At 38.7% G+C, this 20,457-nt stretch overlaps 1 protein-coding gene across 1 annotated transcript in view; it reads right to left on the bottom strand.

Moving 5' to 3' along the window:
* b4galt2 (UDP-Gal:betaGlcNAc beta 1,4- galactosyltransferase, polypeptide 2) overlaps positions 1-11,735 on the bottom strand; it is a 117,537-nt gene extending 105,802 nt beyond the window's left edge. Inside the window, exon 1 of the mRNA XM_060873975.1 lies at positions 11,320-11,735. The gene's annotated coding sequence lies outside the window, so the exon portion shown is untranslated. The remainder of the gene's footprint in view (positions 1-11,319) is intronic.
* Positions 11,736-20,457: the final 8,722 nt, after the last annotated feature.

Raw genomic sequence — 20,457 nt, 5'->3', positions numbered from 1 at the left:
TATAACGGCGATGGTAAGCTTAATAAGTCGCGTCAAGCAAAACAACAGGTGGAATTTAGATATCTTTCACAGATAAACATCTGTGTGAGCAGGAGGCCTGTCTTGCTGTCGTGCGGAAAGCCAGATTGCTGGCTGAAATCAATCAGTCTCTTACCGCACGCAACCATTAGTTCCGGCGTATTTCCCTCACGCTCGTTTCTAAAAACCTGACAGCTGAGAGTCGACACGGACTTATTATATGTAAAGAATGTGTTACCGGTAGAAATACGTGCCTAAAATATTTAGCGGTGTTAGTTCTATATAAATATTTATCATCATGGTGTACATTTAAGAATTAATGAGAGCAACACAACAGGAATAACAGGAGCACAACATGGAGTGCGGTTGAAGGAAAATAGTCAATGACGAGGTGGACAGCTGATGTTTGACGTCCAAACCTGGTTCTTCCAAATATATACACTAGCCGAGTATGATTGTTCACCTTGCTCCATGAATAAATATGGTGGACAAATCATAAATTTTTTAGCTAGCCCCCCAGTAAGTAAAAGCTCCAGTGTTAGAGCAGAAAAAACAGGTTTATTTCACTTGGTTTTGTCAGTGTTTCCACATACCTGAATGCTCCTGATTCTTCTGTTGCCAGCTAATTAAGTAAAAATGATACAAGCAGGTTATGCCTCGACTAATGCGTGTGGATTTGTGTAGCGTGCGTATTTCACCGTTCACTGTAGTTACAGCACTGAAGTGAAGCACATTTGGCAAGAAAAAACATTGACATAAAATAAAATGGGGATGTGAACATGGAGAGGAAATACAGAGGAAAGCCCAGGAGTCTCTAAACAAGCTGACTTGAACACAAAGCCCATCATTCTTCACAGCCTCACCTGCTCATATTTATTTTATAGGAAGAAGACTTCCAATACTTCTCATTCAACAGCTCCATAATTCAAGGGCTCCATTTCAGTACAGAGGGCTGGAAATATCCTGGAGGCATTTTCTCACTCTGCTCTCTCTTTCAGACCAAAAAAACAATCCTACAGCCAACCCCTTAGGGTCTCTTCCCAAATAGCTGAAAACAGCTTGTTTCTACAGCATTCTTACAATTACCTACATATATGCTGGAAAATATTCTGCACCTCATTTAAAACTGCCTTGGCGCTACCCCAAAACCACCCGCCACCCCACCCCCCCCGTGCCCCCGTGCCCCCCTGCCCCGTTTCCCAGCATGAGTATGGTATCGATTTATTTTTAAACTGACCCTACGTATATCTATCTGTTCCTGTTCTCTGACTAACATTTCACATGAGCTGCCTGTCGAATCACAGTACAGCTTGATGCATCTGTGCGAACGCGTAAACACGACTTAATCAAAGATTATGGGCGACAGACTGCTTACATTTCTCAGAAATCTTTCCATGCGGAACAGAATTAAGCGAAAGCAAGATATCGTTTGCTCTTACGGTAAAAAAAAAATCATCGTGTTATTTAGGGAACATTTGAACAATTTTATTTATTTATTTATTTTTTTTTTTTTTTAATGAAATCTTACTTGTCTCAGCATTCGTGTTTATATTGTAGTTGATTATTCTATACGCTATAATAATACATCCCGAAGCGTCGCATCCTCAGCAAGAATACTGTTCCACACAGCCGTGACACCGAACATCCAAATAAGGTCTGGCTGCGTATCCACAAACAAGTGAAAAGCATCTTTAGCAGTGTGCTACATTTGTATGAAAGCTATCTAAGGCTCTATTATATGCTGAGTGAGGATTTGAAACATTAATGAAGGGGGTTGATTTGATTTCCCTCGGATGCTCTCCAGACCCAGCTCGCTTCGTTATAGAACATGGTTTGAGGCTTATCGTTGGCGCATATCAAGGTTACTTGGCTTAAATTACTCATGTCAGATTACAAGAGGCATGTGATATCTAGCGCTAGATTTGAAGAGACAGATAATTGGTATCTAAGAGAGAGAGAGAGAAAGAGTGAAAGAGACAGTAAGGGTTGTGGAAGGAACAGAGGGGCATATGGTAATTTAGCAGTCAATTTAAATTAACAAGGCTGTAATGATCGAGCTGCCCTTCGTTACGCCGTCGCTGACTGTGCCAGTAAGGTGTGTACAGTACCACCACAGATGTAGCTCACTGTACGATACCTTTAAGAAGTTTTACAACATTGAGAACTGGTTTGTTACTTACAGAAACGTTGTTCTTGCTGTATCCTTTGATAAAACAATGTTTTGGAGCTGCAGTTTTGCTGTTCTTAGCAAAACAATATATTGTGCTATATATTCTATGTGCTGTTCAATTCTGAAATCTAAGTAGTCAGACACTGTTGACTTGGAGACGAGTCGTTGCTTTAAAATAATTGCGGCTGCTCAAATAGATGATCGTTTCTATATTAACACCTTTTAATGGCAGCTGCACCACATGAACGCGTTTTTAAAATGTGCTTCGTCGCTGGAACGATGGACTGGAGACGTTTATTTAACATTTATTCTATTTGATTCAAAGTTAAGAATTAAAATTTATATTTATCCCTAATGAGCAATCCTGAGGCAGGAAAACTCCCTGAGACTGCATGAGGAAGAAAGCTTGAGAGGAACCAGACTCGAAAGGAAATCAGTCATCATCCGGGAGACAGCGGGGAGAGTGATTATAAATAATGTCCTTTCTACAGCTGTATGTAGTCATGTGGAGTTGTGTAACCAGGAGCATATATAAGTATGAGGATTTAAGGAAGGGGTCTCCAGGGTCAGGGGTCTTGTGAAACATCCATTCATCCATCTTCTGCTTATCCTACACAGGGTCATGGGGAGTCTGGATAAGATTTTTGTTTCCAACCATTCTCAGGGCACAATTGCAAACACACACACAAAGACACACACATGCACACACAATATAGAGATGCTAATCAAGCTACGACACACGTCTTTGGACTAGAGAAGAAAACAGTGATTGAAATGGAACCTCCAACTACACAGATGCAAGGCAAAACATGCCAGAGCCACTAGGCCACCATGCACTTTATACACTCTAAACATTAATATAGACTGTAACACCATAAGACAGCACACTCACACTCATTAATACACACTTATCTTTAATGACTATTGGCTATCTTTAATGACTATCTTTAATGACTATCAATCCAGGGCCATTTGCAAGTCACATACTGTACATCACAGTTAAATCACCAGGTTAAATAAACAAACAATGATCAAACGTTTAGTCGATTATATCCAAGTCCTCCATCATTAGCGATCTGATCTTGGAAGAATAACACGCTCCACAAGAGATGATGTCCAAAACGTAACTCCATTTCGGAATATCTAAACTCACGTAACAATCCCTGAAACAAATCCCTTCAACAGCTTGGAGAACATGTAATGAAACACATAAGTGACAGGGGGAAGTGACAGTGTTTCAGGATGTAGACTGTGAGGTGAATATGGAGTCAGGTATGTAACTTGTCAGAGCTCAAGGAAGCTACAGAGCAGATGAGCAGTAAAGTCCACAGGTGAGGACAGCAGGGGTGAGTATCAGTAAACCACCGAGGGCCTTCATATTAGACTGCTTATCTCACACTAATTCACACCCTGCACTGGTAACACCCCCCCCCCCACACACACACACACACACACCATCTCCACTCAACCTCAGCTCAATCAATCGAAGACCACCTAAGCATGCAAAAAATCGAATACTTCATTAACATTATGAAAGTCCTTCATTATTAAAAATGACTTTGTCCTGTTAATATTTAAGCCTAACATATTCAGCTGCACGATCTGTGACAGGAAATTCGACACCTACACCAAACAGAAGACATAACGATGTGTGTTTAATTCCTCTTATACCACAGCAATTACATAATAATGAAATATTCAGTAGCACAGAAACATATTAAAATAAGTTCCGTATTGCATCTGAAATTAATCAGTATTCGGTACAAAAACAGTATTGTAATGAACACCAGGATAGCATACATTCACTGCTTAGGGGTCTTAGGGGTGTATCATAGAGGTACTTCTGTCCACCATGTTTTTTTTCTGAAGGCAATTCTGATGTATGACTTTGCAGCCGGTGAGAAAGATAAATTTCAGCAAAACGAAGGCCTTAAAAGCCAGATTTCTGTCATCCCTCTGCAACCTCCGTTAGAGCGCATACACACCGTCCACCTGCGTTCCGATAACATTTGCCCTGAGATGAATACCACAGAATTTGCTGCAAAAGGGATTATCACCACGTGTATACCTTCTTCAAACGCTTGAGCATGACTTCTTTCATGGAAAAAGACCAAATTTCACTGGAATCGTGAGCACCAGCTACGACTTCAACTTCAGATCCTGTTAACAAGGCCGTAGCTCATGACCGGACAAAACAGAAATATAAATAATCAAATCAATTATTAAGAAAAAGTGACCTCCCTAATGGAGTTTATTACTAATGTCTACGTCTTCCATATCAGATTACTTAACTGTGAACACTGATACTGATATACTCTTCCATTTCCTTGTCTCTAATGTTTGCTCGTAGACCGGTCTCGCCCCCAAGCTCTGGTGCGAGACCTTTTCATTTCACAATTCATTTTTGTAACACAAACAGCTTTTGCATCTTAGCTTAGCTTGAGAAAAAAAAAAAAAAACGCTCTTATGACGAGCTGCAGGAATTCAATAGGACGTAATGATAACACAGTAGAAATATCAGTTCAGCTCCTATTACTGGCTTGCCAATATATTTGCAGCAAAAAAAAAAACCCTAGTCGTCGCCTGACTTGTCACGTGTACGGCGACAAGTCAGGCACGACGTGAACTTCGCCGCATGCCCACGACTTCAAAAACGAGAGATTTTCACTTTCTCGACACGGATGAAAGCTTCGAATTTGTCAGAACATCATCCTGGCAGGTTGGGTTTTGATGTCTGTGTCATGGATTTTTATTCACAGACAAAGTGATTTAACTGAAGGCTCTTGCTCTTCATTTAGATTAAATCCCAGGGTCTGTGTTCATGAAAATCCTTAGTGCAAAGCGTTGCTCCTAGTGATGTCTCCTCAGAAATGTCGGCGTTTCCCCTTAAAATTAAAGAGAAGATCTTAGTAAAGATAAAAGCTCTTCATAAAGCATCTTAACCTTTAAAAGAGCTCAAAAGGTCAAAAAGTCTTAGGAGTAGTGAGGAGGACTTTTAAGAGGCTGCGGAGTTTCTTTAGCAGAGAGGAAAACGGCCGAAGGTTGAAGAAGGAGAAGAAACGTATTGTATACAATATTTAATAATGACAGTAAGATAATAATAATTATAGAATTTCTGTGTTGTGTCTGAGATGTTTACATTAACATTAATTACATTTATAACATACAGATGTTAAATCATCTCTAATACGATCGGTCACGAACGTAATCCCTACACCATATAACCTCTAATGTCTTAACATAGAGACAAAGTGAAGGCTTATAATAGACCAGATTTAAAAGTGCTCCTATTTTTTTTATTAAACAACCAATCACAGCCTTCAGAAGAACGTGTCATACCTAGCAACGGGTTAAGCCCCGCCTCCTCTCTAAGATAAAAATGGTTGTGTTTTCCTTGCTCAGTTTTTCTTAAAAAAAAAATAAAAAAAATGAAAGGAAAAAAAAAGCTGATTCATAAACTGTTGGATATATACAGTAATGAATGCACGTAGGCTTGTTAAGTCAACTCGTCTGAAAGTGTCAGCATTTTCAGTCCTACAAAGTCAATATACACCGAAAATGGATGAAAAGTCTACATACATTCAATAAACTGTGATTTTTTTTTTTTTTTACATAATTGAAACATTATTTCCAGAATATGTGAAGCAAATACTGTACGCCCTGGTCAAACGGAAAGCCTTGAATCGACCTGTTTCTGTTTCTATAGTAACAACTTGTGCACACAGACTTGTATGACATGTATATCTGTTAACATGGGAAAGTTTTCTGTAAGCAGATGTTTTAGTTACTGTTTATGGAAGAAGGCTCTAAAGTCAATTCTAGAGGGAGAATAGAAAAGTCTGCAGTTATAAAGGAAAAAAATCCATGTGAGGTTACAACAGGTTCAATACTTTATGTGTATTTTTTCATAATTCTACATAACTTTCTACAAATCTCTCGATACACAAAATATAAACACAAAAATAAACTGCAGCACCTGACATGGCATCTGAATTATTATTATTATTATTATTATTATTATATATTTTGGGAGTGTGCTGCTGCTACATGATTGACTGTGTAGATAGCTGCATGCATGTGCAAGTGTTCCTAATAAAGTGGACAGTTAATGTACATTTACAACATTTGGCAGAGTGACTTACAAACATCTGTTTTATTTTTAATTAAAAATAAATAAAGAAATAAAAAATACTTGAAGGATAAGGGCCTTGATCAAGGGCCCAGGGGTGGGATGGTGGGATTTGAACACAGCCTTCTGAGCTATAAGCCAATGACACTTCTGAAAACCGGCTAAGAGGCAAAAAAGCAAATGATGAGTGTGTGAAAACATCAATCTAAAATATTTTACTGCTTTTCTTTAGCATTTCCGCCTCAGAAATAGATACAGATCACATCCTAATAATGTTAGTTTCCAATTTCAGCAATTCATTTGGAGTTTTAATTTAACTAAATCTAATAAGTAAAAAATAATATACTACAAATAAATTCTTGTGTGTGATGTGGGGTTGGGGGGTGGGGTGGAAGGACGGACGGACGGACGGACGGACGGACAGACAGACAGACAGACAGACAGACAGACAGACAGACAGACAGACGGACGGACGGACGGACGGATGGATGGATGCAAGCAAATTGGCCCCATGTAATGGCTTGAATGGTATGATTTGATTCCTTACAATTAGCCCCTGTCTAAACTACACAAATATGACAGTAACACTGTATGCTGAATATGTAGAACAGTGAAGAGTTTAACAAGTGGCTGAATTCCACATCGCTGCCTTCACCCACATATATTACCTTTAATGAGGACGCTGATCTAGATGATGAGGTGGTGAGGTGGAACATGTCGGCACAGTCATATCGTACATGTCAGAGCCGAGGTCACGGTGTGTAGCGGCAAAGAGAGTAACAGAGAACCACAGAGTCGTCACCAGGAGGTCTGAATGGTAGGCTTATTATTAATGAGATCTGTTACGCTACTTGATGAAAATGCTATTACTTCCTCTTACTGATGGAGAAGCCCTGATGAGGCTATATAAAGAAAGAATCGTGTTCTCCATCAGTCTGAGGAATCAAGACAGCTCAGTTCAACAGCTCTGTGTTGGGCACAAAAAAAACCTCATCTGGAAAAATATAAACTCCAACTCCTACCATTTTACTAAAGGAAGGATGGTTGGAAAAGGGAACAGTGTGGGAAGGTAGAAGATGTATTCAAAAACCCAGCTTACTCGAGCAATCACCAAACTGATATATATTATTGTATTGGCGTCTACTACGCTAAGGGACAGTGTTTATAGTCAGTAAGGAAAACAGCATAAGTATTTCCCAGCACTCAGTCCTTATTAAAGGTCTACAAGGTGAAAACAGCTTTTTGATTGGCCTGCTGCCCATTTCATCCCACCTCAGCATCTTGGCTTTCAGGTTCACTAAAACACATTTATTCCCTTAGTCATAGCATTAAACACCCACACGAGTTGGAAAGATTTACACCACTGTCCTGGATGGACGTGAGAACACCATCATAACTCCGGAACGACGGGTAGGAGATATATTGGAAAATATCTCGTTAACGTTATTGTACTAAACGAAACCATCCACCAAGCGCAACCGTCTTATCACAGGGTCTGGCTGTTCCCATGACAACAAGAGTAAGTTACTAATTGAGCCTTCCATGGCCCAGCAATTTAATTCCCTGGAATATAATATCAGTAATTCTTCTCGGATGAGCGGCAAAATGCCTTGCACACATCGAGCCCACGAGTCTTGCCCCGCTACTACTAACCAGATCATATGAAACTTCTCGACAGCACCCGAATAACTTCGTAAAACGCTCACACCACAACCCCGGCCAACCACAGGGTACCGTACAGGCAAACCTTCACACAATTATTCACACCTAGGAGCAGAATGATTTAAAATAGGAAGATGGAGAAAGAAGGAGATAGTGAGAGAAAGGCAACAGGCTTAAGCTGCACTCACCGGCTCCTTCAGCTTCTCTGAGATTAATGATCTGACCGCCTCTATCTTCAGCGTAAACAACAGAAAATCTGTGGTCTATTCTCTTCAAACAACTCAAGCAGAGGCCACGCCCCAAACACCAGTACACAACACAATAACAATAAAAACAAACAAAAAAACAACAACATTTCTTGTCTCACAGCTAAGCGGCTTCACGCTTTTTGCATAAAGAAATTGCGATTCACCGTTTCTGCTGCTGATCTAGATCACGTCTAGTATTAAGAGAGTAACAAAAACATGCAGGGCTTCGAATGCAGCCTGAGTTTCTTGTAACTTACTAAGTTAGTTGAATAATGTCCTATACAAATCTCATCCCAAACTGTTTCATTCCTCTTATAATCACAACAATTTGCCATTGACTACAATTCTTTATTGTATACTTCACCATTTATACTTAAATGTAATGCTTGGAGAATCTGCTGAACTAAACTACTTCCCAATATCACTTGTTAAAAGCAAATATAAAGTCATTCCGTGACCCAGTTGTCTTTTGAAAGGAAAAAGAAAAAAAAACCACATCTTGGCTTCTTACCAAGAAACCACAGAGTTCAAGGATAATAAGTCCTGAAGACTTTAAAGTTACAGCTTTAACGCTGAATACTGCAAACCACTGACACTGGAGACTCGGTCTATCTCTCCTTAAAAAGGGCTTTTCACACTGAGCCTAACCCCGGGTTACTGTCATCCTTAACCTTACTTTTAACCCCAGCAGTGTTTATTTTTTTACCCTGGGTAGTAAATCCGAATTGTGACGTTAACCTCAAATTAAGGTGCCATACAATGAAGTAACAAAGACTCAATCAGAAATTTCTTCATATCATGAGTTTGTAGAGTCACAAAAATCCCAGGTTTTGTGTAACAAACAGTAGTTGTCGTGTTTAAGGAGAAAGAATTGTATTATAAAGCTACGGTCAGAAAACTGTACAGGACAAACTATTTAGAAGAGCGAGAATAAACGAGTATTTAAGAAACTGACTGGAAAAAAAAAAACGCCTGGTCAACTACAGCTGGGGATGTTGTTACTCCAGACAACAAACACAACCCCACAGCACGAACACGGCATTAACATTTGACGTGCGGTCTTTACTTCCACACGCTTGCTTGTTTACCTTTATCTGTTTGCACTGAGTACCATTTTAACTGGATTGTCAAAGTGCTCAGGGAGCAACAGACTTTCACTTGGCTCTCAAAGAAGGATCAATGCAGGCCTGCTTTCAGATCTGTTCAGCTGTCATTAAATCACCATCTGAACAGGGCATTAATTGTTTCTGGAGCATAATGGCACCGACGTATGCTACCTACCTAGTCATCTTCCTCACAAACAGAATGAAAGGTAGTGATGCATAACGTAAAGTGCGCTCTTATAGGTGCTACGCTGTCTACAAGAGAACGTTGTCTTCCGGTTAGGATCCCTACAGGAAGCTAGGATCTCTTAATTATCCAAAGTGCCCTTGAACAGCCTCTCTTTTATCTGCGAGTGTGTGAAAACATCATTGTGCCTATTCAAGATCGCTAGAAATATATAGGATATAAATAATTTCAAAACAAATCAGTTTATTTGGTTGTTTCTTTGCTCAGTTCCACGTTTATATTAACGTGAGCATTCGAATATGTTATTGTATCTACTGTAGAAATTGACATGGAGACTTTTATAACAGATGTAGAGTTAAGAAAACATGTAAGTGGATGATGTATGATGTTTCCTGTATGCTTTTAAACAATTAGTAGTAATGTGGTTTCAATTATATTTTGATAATATAAGTGAATTATATAACTGACTCGATTCACAAATGTTCCCAAACAATGAATGTTACTATAAACAAATCAAAAGTATGACAGTCCTTTTTAAAAATGTAAAAAAGTAATATGATTGTTGGCAAATTGTTGATTTAAAGGAATTGTTGGTGACTAGATATGGGCGTGTCCAGCAACACGTCCAAGGTGAGATACGTTTAGGCAGACATGGAGCGATGGGTGCAGCGACTCCCAATGGGACTGAAGCTCACCTTCTCCTTCATCTTCAATGACATATACGCTGCTGAACATTTTATTTAAGCAGAAAGAAAAATGATTTGGAATGCTAGCTGCTCCAACCAGAGGTAAACGTTATTACTACGTCAACCAGTACCAGGAAAACCTTCTAACGCCTTCCTAGTACATAGACTGCTGACATGCAGGGATAAAATCGGTGTAGGTGTGAACACACGTTCAAAAGAGTATGCTTATTAAATTGTTAATATTGAAATATTACATCACAGAGACACTATCACTATGTCATTTGGAGAAACATTATCTTTCCATCATGTTTTTAGAATTTTATAAAGATTTGTCCTAAAATAAAGACCTGTTTTTAATGTGAATGAGACTATATCTTTGGCCAAAAAAGTAGTTTTGATGCATGGCAAGGTGAGTAAAGTGCAATCTGAAGATCAGGATTAAAATTAATATTAGTGCATGTTTACCGTGCAACATAAAAAGCTTTTAAAACCTAACAACTCACCAGGTTTTGTGCTATGAACCAGCACTTTTCTGTAACTCACTGAAGTGAACGAATGCCATTAGACTCCATGCCATTAATAATCCTGAAAATGATTTAAGTGCAATTGCCCTATGCACAGTTGAAGCAGGTGCATGCAAAAGTACTGAAACAACTTTATTAAGTTTCTGCTTAGGTCAATTAACACAGGGATGAGGATAAACTTACAGGCATCTGTCTAGCTGTGTAATAGGACAAAGCCATGCATGGCTTGCCAGTTAGTCAAGTGAAGACACTGCAGATGTGACAAAAGAAGATACAGCAATATATATTATGTATGTGATACCATTTCTCCCTTTCTTTCTTTTTTAAATACAGAATAAATATCAACTACAACGTCCCATGCAATATTTAAAAAACAGCCCCTGGCAAAAATATTATTAGTTGTGCTGCAGCTAGCTCGGTATGACAACACAATCCAGTTCATGATCTGAAATAAGCTCCATCTCTTAATACCTCCATCAAGATGGCAGGCTAAAAGGAAAACAAAAAGATAAGAGAGAGAATTATCTGCTCTACATGCATGCATGCATTCAAAGAGATGTTTTTATATAACTGTTTTTTTTTAATGCTTTACCTTAAGAGCAAATCCAGCCTGTGCTGTCCTTCTTCTTTAAGAATGCATTTCTTTGTTTAAACACTTCAGCCTCTGACTAGCAGAGCAGCTTGAGGGTTTTTTTTTTTTACTATTATTATTATTATTATTGGTGGTAAAAGTGTCCATTCCACACCAGATAAGGGTTTCATCAATAGTGCACGGGAGCAGTTTGTAGGAAAATGCGTATTATATCCAGGGAACACAATGCAATGTGGCTGCAGCTAGCCGCTGTTTATTTCCTCCTGTTGGTTAATTCATTATTTGCAGCCTGGAGCGCGAGCGCTGTCGCCGAAATGTTAGGGGAAAAACGCAGCGCGTGCAGGTTTGCACCAAAAAAAAACAACATTTAGTCGGTATTCCGTGTATCGGTTCAGTTTTTACCCGTTGTGTTTCCATATGGCAAAAGGATCTGCGTCTGCGGTGTGTGGATGGAGCAAGCGGGAATAACAAAAAAAAAAAAAAAAAAAAAAAAGCACTGACACACACTGAGGTTTCTGCTTCAGCATCTTTAGTACGGAGAGTCAGGAGGTCCAAACGGCAGTTTACGGATTCGCCACAAGGTGGAGGAAAAGAGCCATTTATTTATTTATTTATTTACTTACTTAATTATTTTAATGCACTTGACAGTCATAAAAAAAAACAGAAATAAAAGAATCAGCAACAAATTAAGCGGTTGAAATGCAACGATTTAGTTTAATGTGAACGTGAGCTCCGGTTCATTTCACCTTTTTGTGAATTGACCTTTTATGGTTCAGTTTCTGGAGATGATGCACAACACCGATGCAACTCAATGTCAAGAAGAAGTCAAGTCAAGAAGCTTTTATTGTCATTCTAACCATATATAACTGTTACAGTACACAGTGAAATTAGACAAAGTTTCTCCAGGATCATGGTGCTACATAAAACAAACACAGAGATAAGGACTTAGTAAGTAGTCTTAGCCACATAAAGTGCATCTGTGTGACCTGGTGCAAACAGTGCAGGACAAGACAAACAAGACAGTGCAGGACAAGACAAACAAGACAGTGCAGGACAAGAAAAACAAGACATACAGGATGGTGCAGGACAAGACTAACAAGACAGTGCAGGACAAGACAGTGCAGGACAAGACAGTGCAGGACAAGACAAACAAGACAGTGCAGGACAAGACAAACAAGACAGTGCAGGACAAGACAAACAAGACAGTGCAGGACAAGACAAACAAGACAGTGCAGGACAAGAAAAACAAGACATACAGGATGGTGCAGGACAAGACTAACAAGACAGTGCAGGACAAGAAAAACAAGACATACAGGATGGTGCAGGACAAGACTAACAAGACAGTGCAGGACAAGAAAAACAAGACATACAGGATGGTGCAGGACAAGACTAACAAGACAGTGCAGGACAAGACAAACAAGACAGTGCAGGACAAGAAAAACAAGACATACAGGATGGTGCAGGACAAGACTAACAAGACAGTGCAGGACAAGACAGTGCAGGACAAGACAAACAAGACAGTGCAGGACAAGACAAACAAGACAGTGCAGGACAAGACAAACAAGACAGTGCAGGACAAGACAAACAAGACAGTGCAGGACAAGAAAAACAAGACATACAGGATGGTGCAGGACAAGACTAACAAGACAGTGCAGGACAAGACAGTGCAGGACAAGACAAACAAGACAGTGCAGGACAAGACAAACAAGACAGTGCAGGACAAGACAAACAAGACAGTGCAGGACAAGACTAACAAGACAGTGCAGGACAATGTGCTGAAATGACTCACCTTACAGCAGTAGAGATTGAAGACCTACTTATTCATAAAACACTTCCTTTCTTGTTTGTTGCATATATGTTTATATAAAAATTAATAAAATAAATAAATAAATAAAATGGAACGGTGTTTTAGACTCATGGTATCTTAAGTAACCCAGTGAACCAGAGTTAATGTATCCAATGATAGAGACTTAAGCACTTCTGTACGTTGCTCTGGATAAGGGCGTCTGCCAAATGCTGTAAATGTAAATGTAAATGTATTAGAGAATAAACAGTACTTGCCAAAGCCAACGATGCAGACTCACCTTAAACTGATGACATCTGCTTAGATTCTGTTCACACCTGACATTAACAAATATCCCGTTGGATCAGATAGTTTGTGGACATCTCTAAGTACAGATGTGAAGAGGGAATGAGGGAAGACATTTAATGCTTCAATCTTTGATGTTAGCAAAACTTGATAGTCAGATAAACATCCCAGTCATTCCATCACATAGCTACATGGCAGTATGAAAATAAATCTTTTTAAACAAAGTCCTGATGGAATAATATTGCTGCAGTCAGGTCCATATTCAATTCAGTTCAATTTCAAAAATATAGTACAAAACATATTATTATCACTGTTTAAATGTGTTTGTATTTATCCCCAATGAACAAGCCTGAGGTGACTGATGCGAAGGTGGCGAGGAAAATCTCACTTAGATGGAAGAGGAAGAAACCTTGAGAGGAACCAGACTTAAAAAGGAACCTCATCCTCATCCATGGAGCATATCTGGAGGGCTCATGGGCATAGTGTTTGGTGAACTTGGATGTCTTCATGCTGTCGACTTACCACCCTCACAAATCACTCAGGTTTGCAGATTGTGGAGTGGTACATTGTCCATCACCTGAGCTATACATATATGCCACTCCTGAGCTCACAGTGTTCTGAGTTTGTAGTCTGATCGTTTCTTCTTACAGATCTGTTTTGTGAATCCTGCCATTCTACCCCTGGTTGGAGTCTTGTTGCCTGGTGGTCACCCTGCCGGGGATTGATCTGCATGGTCAGTCAGTAACTCATAGGACTTCGGCTTGTTTATTATAGATAGATGTTCGATATATATATATTTTATTTTTTAAACTTTAAATGTGTGTATTTATTAATATATTTTTACTTCTTTTTATTATTATGTATATATATATATATATATATATATATATATATATATATATATATATATATATATATATATATATATATTTCTCTCTCTTCTGTTTCTGTACTTCTGTAAAGCCGCTGTAAGACATTGTGAATTGCTATACAGATAAATTGAATTGAAATGGAAGTGAATTCATTTGGGTGACACTGGAGGGTGATATTATGAATAACGTCCTTTCTACAGTCATATACAGTCGTGTATACACAATTGTGTATTGATTAGGAGGTTGTTGTCCTCAAAGACCATATTTTATATTTAGTCATCAAAATGACAGTGATTATACAGTGTGTTGTCAGGTAAAAAAAAGATAGACATTAAAGGAGCTTTACAGAAATATTTATTTAGATCCCTGGTGAACAAGCCAGAGGAAGTGGTGGAAAGAACAAACCAATGAGACAACATGACAGAAACATTGAGAGGAACCAGAATCAGAAGGAAACATTGAAGCGTAAATTGGACATAATCTGTTATCAGTAGTGTGGCTCAGAGAAGGTGAAGCAACAGAAGGTCAGTCATACATGCAGAAGCTACAAGCAGAAATGAGTATCAAGACAAATCAGGTATTTCTGGGGGGTGAGACAAGCCACAGCAGTAGAAGTGTGACAGGATTTGGCACTGGCATCACATTTGGCAGCGAGGATACACGACTGGTTAGACAGAAAGAGACAGAACAGATTAGATATGATCTTATCCTATAGTGGAGTAAAAAGAAAGTTCAGTGTGTTCAGAAAGCAGGGAGTCCAGCCTATCTAATTTTGACAGCATAACTAAAAGTAAGAGCCAGAAGATAACATCTCTCCATATGTTGTTAGTCAAAAGAAAGCCATTTTCAAAAATTGCTCATGGTTGATCTGCTGAACACCAGATTTTAAGAGGAAAAAAACAAAGAAAAAGCTTGCAACACTAGCTCAGGCTTCAAGCCTAAGTCCTGGAGCTGTGGTGCTACAACATCACCCAGTGCACCACCATTTCTTTCATCAGTTTTAGAGGAAACATTCCAGCACTATATGTAATACTTACTTTCCGCAACCGTGTCTGCCCAGTAGCATTGGCCGAGGGTGTAAAGTAATTCTGATTTGGTTTGAAACATTGGAACTGAGGAACAAGGAGAGAAACAAATGAGACTGTCTCTAGTATATTTTAGATAGTAAACTGTATGAATATTGAATCAATCCATCCAGAAATTACATCATTCAGACACAATTGAGCCACAGATCACTCTCACTCACTCATTTTCTACCGCTTATCCGAACTATCCGAGCCTGTGCCTATCTCAGGCGTCATCAGGCATCAAGGCAGGATACACCCTGGACAGAGTGCCAACCCATTGCAGGGCACACACACACTCATTCACTCACGCAATCACACACTAGGAACAATTTTCCAGAGACGCCAATCAACCTACCATGCATGTCTTTTTACCGGGGGAGGAAACCGGAGTACCCGGAAGAAACCTCCGAGGCACGGGGAGCACATGCAAACTCCACACACACAAGGTGGAGGTGGGAATCAAACCCCGACCCTGGCGGTGTGAGGCGAACGTGCTAACCACTAAGCCAACGTGCCCCCCAGCCACAGATCACTTACACATTAATTTTGCGATAATGATTTGTCTATTGATGCCTGTAATTTAGCACAGTTGATGCTGACTGTCCCGGTTAGGTGAAAATCTAATTAAGCGGTCCCATAAAGCTGATATGACTGGGCTCAGAGAGGAGTGAGACAGACAGATACCCCAAATTTGTCAGTACCTGTAAGAGAACTGGCAATGCATGATTACATTTTACATAATTTATTTATTTGCTGGACATTTTATATCTTACCCAAAGCGACTTGAAATGGAGACAGGATGCAATCCAAACAATCGATTTCTCCATAATGATCTCTCCAGTTCTGGCTCCAGTTCAGAACACATTTCCAAGAGGATGGCCCTTGGGAATTGAAAATGACTCATAAGCCAGTCATCATCATGAGCCAAAGTGTGGTTTTTAAAAGCAACCTTATCTGGCTATTGGCAATGCTCTTTAAAAAAATGCTCTTAAAAATCAGAATCTCCTGATTCTGATAAACCTGATTCTGAAGAAATGTCCAGCTAATCCATTACATCTTTTTTTTTCTCGATTATCAGAAGCTCACTAATGGCTTAAAGGATATGGGCTTTCTCTTAACAAGTGTGTCAATTAACTGAAACAGAATTTTTCATTTCCTCCATAAATGTTTTCTCTATTTGTTCATTACTTTTCCATTGTGTGCATGTACACACTTAAGAGTGGTACATGTTATTATGTTATTATATGACGTTTCCTGGAAATGCTGATGTGTGTACAACTTTGCTCAGGCTTTATCCACACACAGATCTTACAGTAACACTTAGAGCATATTCTGAGACTTCATGGCAAAGTGTGAGGTGTGAAACTAACTGCTATCACTTTCATGCTTGCATGAAAGCAACACTTTAGGCACAATATGTGCTTCCGGAGATTTAACAGCCTCCTGAATAACAGGATTGCATCTACACATGTTTAAAGTGAATGAAACCCAAGGGACCCTTGCACAGCTCATGGAGATGCTGCTATTACATAATGAAAGACCTCTAAACATTGGAAATACCACTGTACCCTTGGCCAAGTGGTGTTCAGAGACCACATTGTAATATATCACTTTTGATCTCCAGAAGATAAGATATGCAATGTAATAACATATACATGTTTAAACGTATAGTTTATTACTGTGCATTTTTTGTGCAATGGAAAAGACTGTCAGAAGTGTGGTTGAAGGAACACACATTTGTACACTGGCCATTTCAGACCCTGGATTCCTATTAAAACCGGTGATCTGAATTAAAAAGTTCACCTTTAAAAGGCAAACCTAAGCATTTTAAGGAACTTAAAATGTTCTGCATGGAAGAGTGGACTCCAACTGTGTTAGACATTACAGGGAACTCACTGCTGTTTCTCTTTACAGGGGCAACTTCACCAATTATTAATGGTCAGGATATAAATAATTTAGAAACTAGAAAGAAGAAAGAATATAATAACTATGAAAACTTTTTTGGTTTGAGAAAAACATTGTGTTTAAACTGTTTGCATTAGCTGTGTGCTTTACTTTGAGTGCTGGATTATATATGTTGTTTATTTTATTTTAATTTACGATTGCAGGCTTAGACCGTAGCCCTGCAGTTCCAGGATAACAAGCATATACTATAGTCCCCTGTAGTAGACTTTTCAGCAGTTCTTCACTGGTGTCACAGACCAAATTATACCAGAAGAAGAGACATCAGATTCTGTTCTTATACATATTTTATTTTATTTGTGTGGGGATGACAGGTTACTGGATCGCACCTCTGTTTTTCATTGCTATAGATGGGTGCTCTAATATTTGAGTCTAATTAAAAACTTGTGTTTTCCTGAACAATTTTTATTTTTGTAGTGTTTCAAGCCCGTGTAAATAGCTCATCTTAAAACTTCATTTGACAATATTGTTAACAAAATAAACAAATCATTCAACCATCTGCTCTATGAGTGGCTAAATTGATATGAGCGTAAATTATATTGAAATATGACTAATAGAAATTGGATATTTTACATTTTTTGCTTATTTTTGCAACACAGATGTCTGGCCACATTAGTCAGAAGACAATTTCTCACTGAATTCCAAAAAACTTTTGCTATTAAATTACAAAATGATATGTTTAGTTATCAGCTAATAAAATGTGACCGGTTCTCATGGTGTGAATCAGTGTGTGGGGATGTGGTAGCTTCACAGGTCTACCAAGTCGCTACACCTTAACCCTTAATTGCTCAATTGTATAAATACAAGATTAAGTGTACAGGGACATCTCAATAAATTAGACTGTCAGGAAAAAGTATATTTCAGTGATTCAACTCAAATAGTGAAACTCGTGTATTATATAAATTCACTACACACAGACTGAAGTAGTTTACGTATTTGGTTCCTTTAATTGTGATGATTTAGGCTCACACTTCATAAGACCAATAAAAAAACAAAACATTTTTAGTCCTCCTCTAAAGTAGGTTCATTTACAGGTATTGTAAATGTACTCAATACTTGGTTGAGGCTCCTTTTGCTTTAATTATTGACTCTATTCGGCATGGAATGGAGGTGATTAGTCTGTGTCACTGCTGAGGTGGTATAGAAGCCCAGGTTTGATTGCCAGTGGCCCTCAGCTCATCTGCATTTTTTTGGTCTCTTGTTTCTCATTTTCCTCTTGACAATACACCATAGATTCTCTGTGGGGTTTAGATCTGGTGAGTTTGCTGGCCAGTCACTGGTCATTTAACCAACTTTTGGTGCTTTTGGCAGTGTGGGCAGGTGCCAATTCCTGCTAGAAAATGAAATCAGCATCTTTAAAAAGATGCAGGAAGGAGCATGTAGTGCTTTAAAATTTCTTGGTAAACAGGTGCAGTGACTTTGGTTTTCATAAAACACAGTGGACCAACACCAGCAGATGACATTGCACCCCAAATCATCACAGACTATGGAAACGTAACACTGGACTTCAAGCAACTTGAGCTATGAGCTTCTCCACCCTTCCTCCAGACGCTAGGACCTTGGTTTCCAAATGAAATACAAAACTTGCTTTCATCTGAAAAGAGGACTTTGAACCACTGTGCAACACAGTCACAGTCCACACTCCTTAGCCCAGCTAAGATGCCTCTGACATTGTCTGAGGTTCAGGAGTGGCTTAACAAGAGGAATACGATAATTGTAGCCAAATTTCTCAACATGTCTGTGTGTGGTGGCTCTTGATGCCTTGACCCCAGCCTCAGTCCATTCCTTGTGAAGTCCACTCAAATTCTTGAATCGATTTTGCTTGACAAGTCTTTGCAGGTGTTTTGAGTTCATTGGCTGATTGTCATGTCACCATATTCTAATTTTTGAGACAGTGAATTGGTGGGTTTTTGTTAAATGTGAGCCAAAATCATCAAGAATTAAAAGAACAAAAGACTTCAAACTAATTCAGTCTGTATGTACTGAATTTATATAATACACAAGTTTCAATATTTGAGCTGAATTACTGAAATAAATGAACTTTTCCACGACATTCTAATTAATTGAGAATCACATGTATTGTTGGCTTGGACAATGATGTCCAAGGGAAGAATTTACACATGATTGATAGACAGGTAATTAGCAAACTAGCTTGTATAATAATTCGCTAAAGTAGTAGCAAACTGAATTTTAAGTCAACATCAATTTGCTATCTGGGGAGGCGAAGAATAATGTAGAAGGTTATATACTGTATTTTATAGCTGCTATCAGATAGAGTATTGGCTTTGTTTAGAATTAAGTTCATATTTATCCCTAATGAGCAAGTCTGAGGTAAAGGCGGCAAGGAAAAACTCCCTGAGATGACATGAGGAAAAAACCTTGAGAGGAACCAGACTCAGAAGGGAACCTCATCCTCATTTCAGTGACACTGGACAGGAAATAATGTCAATGTAAATAATGTCCTTTCTACAACCGTTTGTAGTCAAGGGGAATTAAGCAACCAGGAGCTCATGTGGAACCTGGGTTCATTACAGACTTAACACTAATTTCTTCAGATTATCTAAAACAAACCAGCGTGGGAAGTCAGTTTAACTATAACTTCCCAGACATGTTTAGCTATTAGCTTTACACACAACATCCTAATAGTGAGGTATTTAAAAGCTGGAGGTCGCCCCCTCCACCTACATACACTCTGCTGCCATCTAGTGATTATTTAGTAGAATGTTAATTGAAGATTTTAAGATGACAGTCATGTAACTGGCTGAATAACAGTTAAATCACTTGATAAACTTTATATTAGTTTAATAGCCTAATAGAATGAAACCATCAACCATCATACTTGGTTTATACGAAAGGCTAGAATTTAAGTGAATATTTTGATTAGCCTTGTAATTTTCATTCAGCATGCTGTCTAGCGGCTTGTTTTTAGCAGTTTTAGACAAACAAGCTTTGGTGCACGTCAGTTCTATTCTTCAGACTATCAAAAAAAGTCTTCGGACTTGTAGGATACACAGAAATAAATTATAGCACTTCTACACTTATCAATAAGTTTAGAGCCTTGAGATTAGAGCTTGTTGACATGATAGACGATACATAAGAGAAATGGTTTAGAAAAGACAGACACATAAGCAAAAGTCGGACATCAGGA

Source organism: Tachysurus vachellii, chromosome 7 (assembly GCF_030014155.1).
Source record: "Tachysurus vachellii isolate PV-2020 chromosome 7, HZAU_Pvac_v1, whole genome shotgun sequence".
In the NCBI taxonomy this organism is placed as follows: domain Eukaryota; kingdom Metazoa; phylum Chordata; class Actinopteri; order Siluriformes; family Bagridae; genus Tachysurus; species Tachysurus vachellii.
Note: the sequence above shows the minus strand (reverse complement) of the source record. Positions and strands in the feature narration are given on the sequence as shown.